Below are 15491 nucleotides of genomic sequence, written 5' to 3'. Positions count from 1 at the left end.
CAAAGCTGCTTTTTTAAAATCTGAGAATCAATCAATGTAATTGGCAGAATTAATAGAATAAAGGGCAAAAACAATCCCTTCAGCAGATGCAGGAAAAGTGCTAGTGAATGGGTAAGCAAACTGTGATGAGCACATACAGTGGAATACTACTCAGCAATAAAAAGGAATAAATTTTCCTACATGGATGAATATCAAAAACAAAGTGCTGTATGAAAGAAGCCAAATAAAAAAGACCACACTGAATGATTTCATTCATATGAAATTATAGAAAAAGCAAAATTGGACAAAGTTAGTTTCAGAATCATCTTAGCAGGCAAAGCTCACATCGTAGGAAAATGTGTTGAAGCCTTACATTATGAATATGGCCAAATCCACTTTGGTAACACAGAGGCTGCAAATATGTATTAAAAATATCATCAAGCAATGAAGTTTAATACTTTTTCTTTAGTGATTTTCAGAATACATTAATTGATCTAGCATACTCCAGAGGTGGTTAATTACTTTCTTTTTTGGAACATCTTTATGAACTCATGGATTTTTACATATTTGGTGTGCATCAGTGTATTGCTGTCATTATTATTACCTTTTTAATGTTCCTTTACCACATCTTAGCCAATGCATGCCCTTTCAAATTAGTGCTTGTGTCCTTTTGACATGATCTGAATTATTTTTGATAGATTCCCTGTTCTCGGGCATTCAGTGAATGGCAATAGTATACTGGAATGAACTAAGATAAAAACTAATTACTTACAGCTAGATAAAAATTTACAAGTTAATAATTTTATCCTTAAAATAATATTTTAATGAAGATGTCTTGCAAGAGATTAATTTGCTAAGTGCTTGATAGTTAAATAAAGAAAAAGTCAGTGAAAACATTTTTAGTTAAGATATGTGTGAGAAGGATATTGAGTAGCACTTGCAATCTGGACCGGATGGCTATTTTTCTTTAGGGAGATGGAAAGGTGCCACAACAAAGGTAGTGCTAACATGAAAAATAACTCAGAAAATTGGCTTCTTTGTTAATTTTTTTTTCAAAACCAAACAGATCAACAACAGCAAACAAAACTGTGAATGTTTTTACTGCACACAATAAAAATGCTACAGTGAAACTGAAGCTTGCTTGTTGGATAAGGAAAGCTGATTGTGAGGACCTTGAGTCCTTGGAATCTTCAGTTCATTTACAAGTTATGAAAATAACAGCTTTGGTTGAAAAACAACAGCATCGCTTATCTTTCCTTTGATGTAGATTGCACCTGACTGAGCACTACTCTAGGAAATGAAGTGTTCTCCCTTATACCTTTGATAGCCTTCAAGATCTAGGAATGTCAGAGCAAGCCTCTACTGGTGGCCCTGGAGGTAAGAGGAGTAGGCAAAGAGAATGATTTGGTGGGTAGCTAGGATTCTAGGTTAAGAGATAAAGACATCTGGGCAGAAATGAGCATGTCACGTATAAGACAGTGAGGAGGTCAAGCTGGTAAGAAGTACAGACTCATTTGTTTATCAATATATTCCACTGAGCATTTCTACTACTTTGGAATATCAGCCTCTAAGACAGTAAAAGTAGGATTCATCTTAGCTATCTTAGCTATCGTAACTAAGGTAGACCTGGATAAATTAATGGGAGTTACTGACTAAGAAAGAAAGAAAAAAAAAAAATAGTGAACAAACTTGTTTTCCAATTCCAGCTCCTCTCCTCTTTTTTCTTACTCAAAACTGTTGGAAATGTACACCTACTTCACATTTTTCAAACAGCAGGGCAAAACCATTTATGGTGTCATGACTATCATTAAGGAAAAGAAAGAGATAGAGACATTGACAGACACACACACACACAGAGAGAGAGAGAAATAGAGAGAGAGAGAGAAGGAAGGGAGAAGGGAAGGATAAGAAAAGCAAAGAAAGGGCCAAGCATAGAAAATAGCAGAGTGTATTTCACATCGTAAAGGTAAGTAATGTTTCATAAGTTAATTGTTTCCATTTTCCATATGTGCTCATATAACATACACAACACACATATGTATGTGTGTATGTTGAATTGTGACATGAAATATATTTTTAGTGTGGTCTTGGTCAAAAAAATTGAATGCCACTGCTAATGAATATTGTGACTCTTTGACGTTCCAAAACAAATGCTTAATTTTTTTTTTTAGAGGTAGGATCTCACTCTGTTGCCCAGGCTGGCATGCAGTGGGACAATCATAGTTCACTGCATCTCAGACTGTTGGGCTAAAGCGATCCTCCTGCCTCAGCTTCCTGAGTAGTTATATAGGTGCAGGCCACCACACCAGGCTTAGAGGAAGTTTTCAAAGGAAAGAATGACTTCCAAATCACCTCCCTCTTGAACTGTCCCTCTTTTCCTCTTTCAGGCAGACACAGGCAGGGTCCCTTAGGCTTTTGCTGTAAGTAATGACAAATTACTGGAGAAGTCAGATTCAGAATCTACACATTATTGCTTCTGATAGTTGCAACTGAACACCTACTTTGCATTTTTCAGACAGCAGGGCAAAACAAATGATAGTTGTGACTATCATTAAGGCAAAGAAAGAGACAGAGACATAGACAGACACACACATACACACACACACACAGAGAGAGAGACAGACAGACAAAGGCAGAAAGGAAGAAAGGGGAAAAGTGAAAATGATATTGTGTTGCTTCTGATAGTTTGTAATTCCAGATTAAGTTACTATTCTTCCATAAATAGGCCAAAAAAATATGCAGTGAAGAATTCAGGTATGTAATAAAACAACATAAAAAACAACAAATACGAGATGGCAAAAGAATATTTTGTTTGTATTTTCCAGTCAGGTCTCTACTTTGATTGGGTGCTAACTTTCGAAGAGACCAAGGTTAGTTTTTACAAAGCAACAAGAAGAGTCCAAGAACCAATGGTCCCAAATCAAATGAGCTGCCTGATAATAGTGCAGATCCCCAGGCCCCAACCCCAAGGTATTGAATGGCTAGGCTTGGAAATCGGCATTTTCAAACAAGCTTTTCACATGTTGCTTACACTATAATTTGAGGACTAGAGTAATTAATAGACTAGGCCCTTGCTCTCAACAAATATTTGCTGAATGCCAGTACCTGGATTCTGATGACAGATATCTATAAAAGCCTGTGGAGTTCTCAACACACTTCCAGAGCAGGAGCATAATTCTGTGGGTGAAACTTGCCCCACAGACCTCACTTTGTGCTTTTGCTCCATCTCAGTTTTGCTGGGCACAACCTGTTGATTTCACATTCTTCCTTTTCTCTAGTTGCAGGGACCTGAAGAGTGATTAAAAACTGCACACATCCAGATACCTAGAAGTGTCTTCTTCCCAGGCAGCCCTCTAGGCAGCTCCTTGGGCCCCTGGGAGATGAAAATCCCTGACCCCAAATCCTCAAAGGGAACTTACCTTGGCCAAAGCCCCATAAGCCACACCCTTTCAAGGCTAAATGTCAATGATTGCGTAAGCATAACTCACAACTGCATTAATAGCAAGAGGAACCAGGGCATTCTGTGACCTTCCAAGGAAACCACTCTTTGTTTTCCCAACCTTCAATCAAATTTAATATTTGTGCAGATTCTTTGCCCCAGGTATGTTTTACACAGTTTTCCTACCCCCGGTACTTTTCAGGTTCAATCTCTGTGCTATTTACCTCTCCTTCTTGCTCCTGCTGCTTAAACTCACAGGAGTGTGATTAATTTGCTTTTTGTAGTTCCCAAATGACAATTTGGGGATGAATTAGATATGCTCAGTATAGATATGCTCAGGTAGAACCAGGGATTGGGCTACATTGGTTTAGCCATTCCTTTTTGTCAGATTGTTAGCATGGCTGGTGCCAAGAGCCATCTGGGCTCAAGGAGGTGAGAAAGTTAAGGGAAGGAAATCCCCAAAGTTCATGGTGAGGACACAGCAAAGTAAGGACTCCATCCCATCCCCTTAGGTAAAAAGCCACAAGCTGCAAGGTGCCAAAGACCAATTAGTGGTTGTTGCAGAGCTCTCTGACTGAATTGCACATTCTTGTAAACTACTGTCAGTGCCAGTACACTCTCAAATAGGACCACACCCTCTTCTTTAAGCTAGTGATTTTGACTACCTATTTTTGGTGTCTTTTGCATGTCCTTCAAATCTCAGAATCCCTGGGAGCTGGTAAGGAACATCCAGTAACCCCATCTCTGTCACTACTCCCAGTGGTCTTGCCTTTCAGAGATATCATACCATTTTCCTTTTCTCAACGAAAGCAAGAAAATGCTAGTTTGGGGAAATAAGAGTCGAATGAATCATTCTGAAAAATACTATGTAGCAACTGGAGATATTTTCGGGTTAGCTTGGTTAATAACTCTTATAATTCTCAAGTACTAAGAAAGAGTTATCCAATAAAATGAGTTTGGCCAGGTCAGAATGAATTCTAGCCACAAGGCAATAAATTTTTGCCCAGCAATGGAAAACTAGCCTGGAAATATGCCATAATCTTCAAGGCTGCTTATCTGCATAGGGTTTTTGTTGTTTTTAAAACACGGAATTGTGCTACTCTCACAGAAAATCTCTCATCCTTTTCCGCCTTCTCATTCCCACTCCTACTTCTGCTCTCTGGAATCTTAAGCAAATGCATTGTTTTTTTCTTTTTTTTCCCCCCCCAAATAATCCAATTTACCTCTTAACATGTCAAAAAAAATATAAAGTTTTAACCTTTTTAAAAATAAATGTTTATCAAAAAGTTTGGAATTTGCAGTCATAGGCATGAATTCAAACCTCAAGCTATTGAGCTAGCATTACATTACTTAACGTCTTTGAACCCTGGTTTCCTTATTGTAAAATGAGAAAAATAATGTCTATTCAAGGCAGATACTGCTAGTTACCTGCCCAATAGTCACACTAGCTTTCTTCCTACTAACAGAATTCTGATTTTGGCAATAGGCCTGGTCGAAACAAAACAAAACAAAACAGTCTTTAGTTCCTCCAGCTCCTGGCAGATAGAGGTTGCTTTGTGACACCTCTGGGACTAATGAAATATATGCAGAAGTCACAAGGTGGTTGTGTAAACAGCACCAAATAACAGGGCAAACCTAGCCAGGTAGCTAGATGCCTTGTGCCTTTGTTCTTCCTCTCCTTCTATCCTGGAAATTGCTAACAATGTCTGGAAGTAGAATAGCCATCTATGTCCAAAAAGAGAAGGGCCACAGTTCAGGGTGAAAGAGCAGACAGGCAGGCCTCGAGGTCTCTGCAGTGGCCCCAGATTGTCCAGCTTTAGTCTACCTTTAATGTTTGGAAAATAAACACTGTGTTTGATCAAGACACTTTAAGTGGATGTTTGTGACATGCAGCTGAATACTATCCCTAACTGATACACTGCTTCATGGAATTGCTGTGAAAATTGAAGATGATAAACCACCAAACCATGGGAATATGCATATCCTGGAAGGATGACGCTTAACATATTTCGTTTGAAGCAAGTATATTATACTCCCCCTAAAATGATAAAAGAGACCACAGAAAATTTTTAACTTTTCCTGAATCCCTAAGGGCCTGATTATGAACAGTTAGCATAAACCTCTTAAAATTACTTTGAAGTAGGCAGGGATAAAAATGATTAAAAGAGGTATTTTATTGTTGCTATAGAACGGGATGCTCCATAATGTGGCCTGTTGCTATGTTTTACCAGTGTAAATGGTGTATTGTTGCTCAACTCCATCTCAGTTTCAGTGTGACTCCCTTCACTCTAGATGCTGGAGTCCCCACTACAGCTGAGGTTCTGGATGTAATTTGCATTTGGCTAATTAGATGCACTAGCATGAGGTATAGACAGTGGAGGTTAGGAAGAGGCCACACTTTTGCTACATCTAGTGTGTCTGCTGCTTCTTGTTTTCCTAAAAACAACATCAGCAAAGATCCCAGGCACCAGCATTGTGGATTTGGAGAGGCACGTGTCCCTGCATTCACTCTGTAGGCATAGACTGTAGCAGGTGAGATGTGATCTGAAACTGGCAGAGACAGGGGCTTTATGATTGAGAAAGTATTTTTATTCTTATGGAGTCCTGATACTAGTGGATTCCTGCTTGCAAAAGAGACACAGCTCCTTTGACGACCTTGTTCTGAGTGTGATTTTGGGAGACTTTTCTGAAAGCTCAACCTACAGTCTGTCTCTTTCGTCTTCTGAGCTATCCCATAGGCTATTGAATCTTTGAAACCTTTTCTCCTTAAATTAGATAGAGTGGGTTCTGTTCTGTACAACTGAATCCAGAACCACGGAGCTTCCTTTAGTGTTGCTTACCAAATATTTCCAGCTTTCAGAGACATACTTGGCTGGGCTCAATGGCTCATGCTTGTAATCCAGCACTTTGGGAGGCCAAGGCAGGTGGATTGCTTGATCCCAGGAATTTGAGACCAACCTGGGAAACGTGGTGAAACCCCATCTCTGCCAAAAATAAAAAACCCACAAATATTAGCCAGGCATGGTGGCATGTGCCTGTAGTCCCAGCTACTCAGGAGGCTGAGGTGGGAGAATTGCTTGAGCCAGAGAGGTTGTGGAGGTTGCAGTGAGATGAGATTGTGCCAGTGCACTCCAGCTTGAGTGACAGAGCCTGACCCTGTCTAAAAAGAAAAAAAGAAAATCAAAGAACGACAACAACGAAAACGAAAAAAAGAGTCACACTCTCACTGGAGCTGATTATGGAAACAGATATTGATATGGAGATTGCCCATGTGTTTCTTTCAGTGATCACAGTGAACAGAACCCTTCGAAGACCCCCTTCCAATGGACATAGAGCTGTCAAAGCTAAAAATGAACTTGTTATTTAAGTTGCTGAGATTTGAGGGAAATTTGTTTCTGCAGGATTTTCTATCTTATCCTGAAATGATATAAAACTTAAGAGAAAGATTCTGCTTTAATAATAAAACAAACCCTAAAATGAGTGGCATTGGCTTAACAGCTGGTCAGAGGGAATCAAGCAAACTATTACTGAAGCCTGGAAGAATGGAAATTATTTTTCTAGTGGGGAAAACTTTGGTAAGACTATTGCCTACAGTAATTTGAAGGCAAAAGGCATATCTAATTTTGGGGAAGAGGTTGAAAACAGATTATCATTACTGCTTATTGCCTATTATTAATTGTATTTAATAAGATATTATAAGAAAAAGATATGTTCAGAGAAGACTTGGTCAGTTTGTAAGGATAGATGAAAGAGATTTAGAGAATCTACAAAGTCAAGAACTTATAAGGTTGGAAAAGGCAACTGCTTCTCAGTCTAAATAATGAAAAGTAAAATCGATCCTTTGAGCAACAAAAGCACATTAAAACTCAGCTTTGTGGCAAGGATCAGATCACTGATCATGAATTAAGGTGTGGTGCCCAGGCATTCCTTCAATTAGACCAAATGGCCCAGAATGACTTACATTGGTTCATGGGAAAAGGCGTAGCTGTCACTGCTAGGTTCAAGGAATCTATAACTAGGGGAGAGGGGACAGAGGGAGAAAAGGGACAGGGAGGGAAAACAGAACTACTGGAGCAAGAAAACACAGAAATATGGCAAATAAATATGTCTGGAAAGAAACATGCGAGTAAGTCAGAAGACAACCAAGGTTAATTTTGTAAGACAATTTTACTGCTAAACAAAGTCTCTAACCTGGATTAAATGTGATTGTTGCAATTTGAGACTTAACATGGCTCTTGGACTCTCCACCATTTATAGGCAGGAAGTAGGGTGCCTGTTCAGAGAAAGCTGAAAGAGGACTTTCCCAAAGGGAGAATCCAAGAATCACAGAGATCAGTGGACAGGGGAGCTCCTTTCAGGAAAGCCAGCCTGTTCAAGGAACATTTCCCATCCTCTGGGTAGGAGGTTTAAAACATCTGCCCAGTCTAATATTAAAAGGCCAATGACTGCCAATGACAGGCCAATGACTGCCATATGTTTCCCATTCTTCTGCTTTTTAATGTATTTGTTGAAGGTATCTTGACTCTGTTCTACCACTGGATAATGTGTGAGTGGGAGGTGGGAGGGTCAGGTCTCTGGATCAAAAGGAGATATACACAGACCTATTTTACAGGCTCCTTCACATTATCTCCTGACGTAAAGACTGCCATGCATCTTCCAGGGATCTGGGGTTTTGAAGTTGATACCATCACTGAGACTTTTGAGTTTTCTTCCCTTGGAGGAAAGTAAATGAATGCATTTTGTATGTGGGAAGAAAGATGAAGGAAATATTTCATGCCCTGAAGTGAAGACTGTAATTATCATTAGTACTATTCACCAAATATTTCTGCTTTACTACCTCATGACAGGATTGTACTTCACCTCCCCATGTTTTAAAGGTAGGCATAACTATGTAACTTGCTTTGGCTAACTAAATGTGAACAGAAGTGATGTATGTCTTTTCTGAGTATCATTTTTTTTTTTATTGTGGCAAAAAAACACATAACATAAAATTGACCATCTTAGCCATTTTTAGTTCAGTAGTGTTAAGTAAATTCCCATTGTTGTGAAGCCAATCTCCAAAACCTTTTCATCTTGCAAAACTTAAAACTCTATACCCATCAAACAACTTCCCGTTTCCACCTCCTCCAGCCCCTGGAAACCACCATCTACTTACTGTGTATGCATTTTACTACTCTATGTCCCTCACATAAGTTAAATCATACAGTATTTGTCTTTTTATTGACTGGCTTCTTTCACTTAGCGTACTGTCCTTAAAGTTCATTCATGTGGTAGTATGTGACAGAATTTCCTCCCTTTTTTGAGGCTGGGTAATATTCCATTGTATGAACATACCATACTTTATTCATCTGCTCATCCATCAGTGGACATTTGGATTGCGTCTACCTCTTGGCTATTGTGAGTAGTGTTGCTGTGCTGAGCACCATTATTAAGAGCCAGTGCATGATTCACCATACTGCCCCTATTTTTCGCTGCCATGAGCAAGGAAGCACATGCAAAGATGGGCTTCTCTCTGCCTGGGCTTTTGAATTATTAAAATGAGCAGAGCTCCCAACTGACCCAAGATGAACATGTAGAGTGAATGAGAAATAAGCCTTTGCTGTTTTGAAGTCACAGAGATTTGGGCATCCTTTTTCTTTTCCTAGTGAAAACTGATAAGGTTTAAAATTAAAACTTGACTCTTCCAAAGTTTGCAGAGAAGAACTTTAATGAGAGACTCCCATAATGGAGAAGGCTGATATATTTGAGCCCTGTAATTCTCTTGTGTCCTGCAGTTACACCTTCTTCTTGAGTTTGTGGGGGTGGCAGGGTAGGGAGGATGGCCATACCCATAGCTTCTCCTTCTTTAACTGGCCAACATCTGGAGAAATCTCAAATCCTGTTTTCTCGTTCCTCATCCATTTATCTCACTTTCTGTACACTGGACTGGCAACTTTATCGCACTCTGTATTTGATAGGAGTAGCTTTGGCTGTAAGTATCAAAACTCCCAAGTAACAGTGGGTAGGAAAATAGACTTAATATTTTCCCTCACATTAAGAACACAGGGTTGATACAGTGATTCCATAGCTAACTGAGACATACTCTTCTGTCTCATTACTCTTTCACCTTCATTATGCACCTTCTATATCTTGGCCAAAGATGTCTAATCCACCTTCATTCCTCATATGTTCATTTTGGCCAACAGGAAGGATAAAAGATAAAGAAATGCCCTCCCTCTTTAAGGCAACTTCCAGAAGCTGCATATATCACTTCCATTTATATCCCATCATAGAATTTAGTCACATCAAAGGAAGTGGAGAAACATGGTCTTTATTCTGGGCAATGATATTCCCAGTTTTTAGTAAATGACATGGACATTTATAGTGATATTCCCAGTTTTTAGTAAATACTTTTGACGAAGAAGAACATTAGTATTGAAGTGTACTTAGCTATGGTAGGTAGAATAATTGTCCCCCAAAGATATCTACATCCTAATACTAAAATGTTTCTGTAAATATATTATATTTCATGGGAAAAAGGATTTTTCACATGTGATTAAGGTAAAGACCTTTAGACAGGCAGATTATCCAGGATTATCCCAGTAGGCCCAATCTAATCACATAGATTCTTAAAAGCAGATAATTTGTCCAAGCTATGGTAAGAAGGGAGCTCAGATGAGGGTCAGAGATTCCATGTGAAAAGGACTCAACCCGCCATTGCTGGCTTCGAAGATGAAGAAAGGGAACCATTAGCCAAAGAATGTAGGTGGCCTTTAGAAACTGGAAAATGCAAGGATATATATTTTCTCCTAGGATCTCCAGAAAGGAACTCAGCTCAGCTAACACCTAATCTTAGCCCAGTGAGGTCCATGTCAAACTTCTAGTCTATAAAACTGAAAGATAATAAATTCTTGTTGTTTAAGCCAGGTGTCCCCAATCCTTGGACCATGGATCCATGGCCTGTTATCTGTTCATTCATCTGTTATCTGTTAGGAACTGGGTTGCACAGCAGGAGCTGAGGGGCAGGTGGGTATTACTGCCTGAGCTCCACCTCCTGTCAGATGAGTGTTGACATTAGATTCTCATAGGAGCATGAGCCCTACTGTGAACTGCATATGTGAGGGATCTAGGTTGCACCCTCCTTATGAGAATCTAATGCCTGATGATCTGAGGTGGAACAGTTTCATCTTGAAACATCTCCCACCCCACCCTTGAGTCCGTGAAAAAATTGTCTTCCACAAAACCAATCCCTGATGCCTAAACAGTTGGGGACCACTGGTTTAAGTCACTAAGTTTATGGCAATTTGTTATGACAGCAATCGAAAAATAATACGTTAGCAGCTTCAGCCACAATGCCCTCCACTTCGGCCACCCAAATATTCATACTCTTTTTGACACATAGAACATCCTTCTGTCCAAAGGAGAAACCCATCCACATCTTCCAGTTACAGTGTTCAGCTCAAAGTCTAACACCTCCAGGAAATATTTAGTCCTTTCCATCAGGTCTGGATGTAGCTAAGTTATCTGCTCCCCAAATACCTAATATACTGCAACGAAGTAGAAAGATTCATTCGCTCTCTTTTTGGTAACTTTTTTTTTAAAGATAGAGACAGGGTCTTGCCATGTTGCCCAGGCTGTTCTTGAACTTCCAGACTCAAGTTATGTTTTCAACTGGGTCTCCCAAAATGTTGGAATTAGAGGCATGAGCCACTGTGCCCAGCCAAAAACTCATTCTCTAGCACAAAGTTCCTTGACTGGCTCATTTAGCAACTTGATGACAGGTTTTCCTCTTCGGGATGATTAGCTATGGAAAACCATTATTTATCAGAATATGCAACTTCAGAAAGATACATACTCTGCCTAGCTTCAGGCATCTGCAACCTGTGCCCCACACAGGGTGACTATACATGGACATTAGAAACTAGAGCTTCTTCCTAGATCTTTGATCTCATCTAGCATTTTGGCTAACATCTCTTTCTGGACCAAAGAGAAAAGTCTTGAATGAAGTTTCACATCTGCTTTTGACCCTAAAATGAAACTATAAGAAATTTTAGTTCAAAGGCGTGGATCAACTGACTTTACATAAGAAGAGTTTAAAGAGCTTAAGCCCCACAATTTGAGAATCAGTGTCATCCCCAGTGTTGGAGCCCATTTGTAAAAAATACATTTGCTCCTTTCCCCTATATAGAGACCCCCTTCAGAATAAAGTGCCTAGTGTGTCAGTGTCTTTAGCCTGGAGACATAATCTTCACCTCAGATACTGATATACCCCTTCTTCTTTCTCAAATATATAGAATCCCTGTATCCTGTTAATTTTTCTCCTCTATCAATATGGCAACATTAAAATAGATAACATTCTGCTCCAGTTAGAATGTAGAAAGTTATGATAGTCACTCTCACTTTTAACTGGAAAAAAATTGGATAAACTAAGAAAATAATTTTTTAAATGACAGCTGTTAAATACAAAAAATTCTAAAGGAACTAAATTCGAAAGAGGTGTCAAATCCTAGAAATTTATATAAATATGTAAGAATGATAGAAATGTAATCAAATTTTTGAAAAATCATTCCAAGGTGTTATTTTTCCAGCCAAAATAAAAATATTAAATTGATTTCTTAAAAACTATTCTTAATAAGCTAACTTTAGGCTTATGCTTGATATGAGAATATAATGTAGTTGCTAGATTTTATTCAGCTACTGATTTTTTTAGCACTTGACATAACTGATAATGGATCACATGATATTTTTCAGCTTAAATAATAAAATGTAAACTATTCTTGTTTAATTCTCAAAGCCCAACTCACACACAAAAGCATGAGGAACAAATATAAACAACATCCACAGGCCAACAGCAACCCATAGCCATGAGCAGGCCACTTCTTGAAATAGGAGTCTGAGATTGAGCCATCGAGTGAGAGACAGTCTTCAATTCGCAGCTGTCTATGTGTATAGTTTTGCAGCATTGATCTGGCATGTATTTTGTGTACCTTCGGTGAATTCAGTGCCCATGCTGCTCATGTGATACCTCTCTCAAATCCAAAACCCAATGAGAGGAATTAAATAGAATTAAGAAATGAGATTTTACCAGGTAGGGTTGAGCTTTGGTGGCCCATATTCCATTGCAATATTAAGATTTTTTGAGCATCCCCCAATATATAGTTTTTGCCCAATTGAGTGTCATAGTGTACTCACTGGGAATGTATAATGTAAATGAATTTGAACCAGTGATAGGACATATTTATACAATTAATATTTTGAATGTATATTTGCAAGACAGAAATATTTTCCCTTGAATTGTATGACTTTTTTTTAAACATGTAACTTACATTTACAAGAGATAACTCCCCTTGTCTGCCCCCCACCCCAAATTTTCCTGATTTGATTACAGAAGTCGGTGACTCAAAACTCATTTAATAGAAATTCATTTTGAAGCACACTTTTCCTAGGCACCTCAGGAATCATCTTGTGCTATAGTGTCTAGCCCCAGATCTTTGGATAATTACAAAGGTAATAATGGGTGTTATAAGCTAATTTTAATATATCAAAATACCTAGAGAAAATCCTACTCTTGCTGGAGTTTGTTTCCCTAATGTACTTAGTCATATAGGTCTTTGTTCTATAAAAACAGGACATTAATTCCCTGAGATCTCCTTCCAGCCCATTCATGTACCCTGCCTTCTGCCTCCCACAGCTCCCCTTTTTTGTTTGCCACCATTCCTAACCCCCTTAGATATTTGTCAGAATTTTTAACAAAACAAAATTTACTGCTCAGTAAGTGAATTTTTCTAAATATAATATTTTGAAGCACAAGGTTTATAGGTTAAAAGTTATTAACAGGAGAGCTTAGTAGTGAAAATGTTTCAACTACTGATTTATCCTAACTTTCTACTGAGGTATAAAGAGGTCAAATGCATTTTCCAAGATCATCCAACTGGTTGATAATGGAGGCAGGATTAAGTCCCAAATTTCTGACTAAAACCTGTTATACGTTTCACTACATTATTGCTGTCCTCAGCAGGAACAACGCTGAACACTTGTACCATAAATGGCATGAAGGCCATTTTCTATGGATAGAGGTTAGTGGTTGCCTTACCCATTTCCCATGGATAAGGCTTGTGAGAGCTAATTTTGCCTGCTTGGTGTATGCCAGGGTACTGTCTTCAGCCCAGAGCACAGCAGAAGGCTGAAGTACAAAATGCTGGTGCAGCATTTTTGACAGATCCTGAAAGCAAGCCTGTGTTGTCTGTGACTGCTGAGTTGTGCTATGATAATTGTGGTTCATAGTGATGTCCCTAAGGCACTACAAGTTTTTAGGATGTGATCTGATGTATCGAAAAGTAGTTATATTTAGAACAGTCTTAGCATTCACTACATATGATGGCATTCTAGGGTGATAATATGGCAACCTACACAATTTATTTAATTGGACTTGAAAATAAGATTTCTGGCATATAATTTAGTAGAAGACTCAAGGCATAGAGTCATATTACTTGTTATTATAGTTTATACTTATTGAAATAGTTTTACTTTTGCCTCATTAAGCCTTTGCCGAATATTATGGTATGGATGTCATTTACTTTTTACCTCTTTGAATTACTCAAGTTCATTAAAACATAATTAATTCATCAATTATGCATTCATTTAATAAATTCATTGTGCATTTACCATGTACCAGACTTGTGCTAGATACTGGGGAGATACTGATGGGAAAAAAAACTATAAAGTATAGCAACTATAACACTTATAGCACAATAAATATAAAATTACAACTGTGATGACTGCTATTGAAGGGAAGGTATGCCTGTATCACAGTTTATTAAAGGCAGATTTGATGAAATTGAAGATAATAGTAAAGGATTCCTTGAAGAAGGAATGATTAAGCAACAATCTGAAGAAGTAGCCTTTAACTAAACAAAAAAGGCAGAGATGCGGCTTCCAGGCAGAAGAGCAGCATGTATGAAGTCCCCGTGGCATGAACTGGTTCAGTGAAATGAAGCCTAGTGCTGGTGAAGTGCAGAGAGGGTTGGAGAATGTTGTATGAGATGAAACCAGAGTTAGGACCAAGTTATGCATGATTTGTAGGGAGCATTGGGCATTGTGGCTTCATTCTGAAAGCACTGAAAGCATTGAAGGAGGTGGGGTGATCAGATTTATGTTTAGAGAAATCATGTGACAGCATTGTGCAGAGCAGAGAGGAAGAAAGGAGGTATTGAGGCCTACCAGGAGATTATTTTAGAAACAGGAGTGACAAATGATACTTATTTAGACCATGACCTCTCAACAGGGGTGATATCACCCCCAACAGGGCTAAAATTGGTTCATGGAGGGGAAAAAAAAAAAATCTTAGCTATTACAATGATTTGTAGCACTACAAAGCTCAACCCTAAATAATAAAACCTTATTCCTTAGTATTTAATTTCTATTACTGGGTTTTGCTGTTGTTTTGGGGTATCACATTAGCAGTATAGAAATTGAATAATTGGAAAATATGCAAAATGTATGGAAGATCAGTGTTACAAAACTATGTGGAATAGATGGCTGTGATTAAAGAACTTTCTAATGCATGATTATTCCATCTTAAAGTCATATTGCAAGAGATGGCCCAAGCATGGCTATGGGCTGCTATTGGCCACATTGTGGATGTTGTTTATATTTGATCCTCATGCTTTTTGTGCGCATTGGGCTTTCAGAATTAAACTAAAATATTTTATATTGCATTATTTGACAAAAGTTAACCAATTCATCATTCATTTTGTCAAATGTTAAAAGGAAAAAAATGCCAACAATATCTGAATGTATATCTAGCAGCCAAATAAGCTAAAAGATGTTCTCATATTGAGTAAAAGTCTACTAAGTTTACTAAAAATAATTTTTAAGAAATTAATTTAATGTTATTAGTAGTTGTACTTTTGCTGGAAAATATGCTTTGAAATTTTTTAAAATTGATCCTATTGTTATTGTGTAATTCTATATATTAACCATTTGCATCTATAATTTGATATAATTTATTTAAGCTTATAAATTATATTTGAAGCTACTCAGCATATTCAGTTTTACAGTTGAGTTAAATATTAATACCTTTTTAATTTTTTAT

At 38.1% G+C, this 15491-nt stretch overlaps 1 protein-coding gene across 6 annotated transcripts in view; it reads left to right on the top strand.

Annotated features, from left to right (window-relative positions):
- Positions 1–15491, top strand: part of LOC140713193 (uncharacterized) — a 229200-nt gene that overhangs the window by 2075 nt on the left and 211634 nt on the right. The window lies entirely within an intron of this gene.

The sequence above is a fragment of the Chlorocebus sabaeus genome, chromosome 13 (assembly GCF_047675955.1).
Source record: "Chlorocebus sabaeus isolate Y175 chromosome 13, mChlSab1.0.hap1, whole genome shotgun sequence".
Lineage (NCBI taxonomy): Eukaryota > Metazoa > Chordata > Mammalia > Primates > Cercopithecidae > Chlorocebus > Chlorocebus sabaeus.
This window is presented reverse-complemented; position numbering and strand designations above follow the sequence as displayed.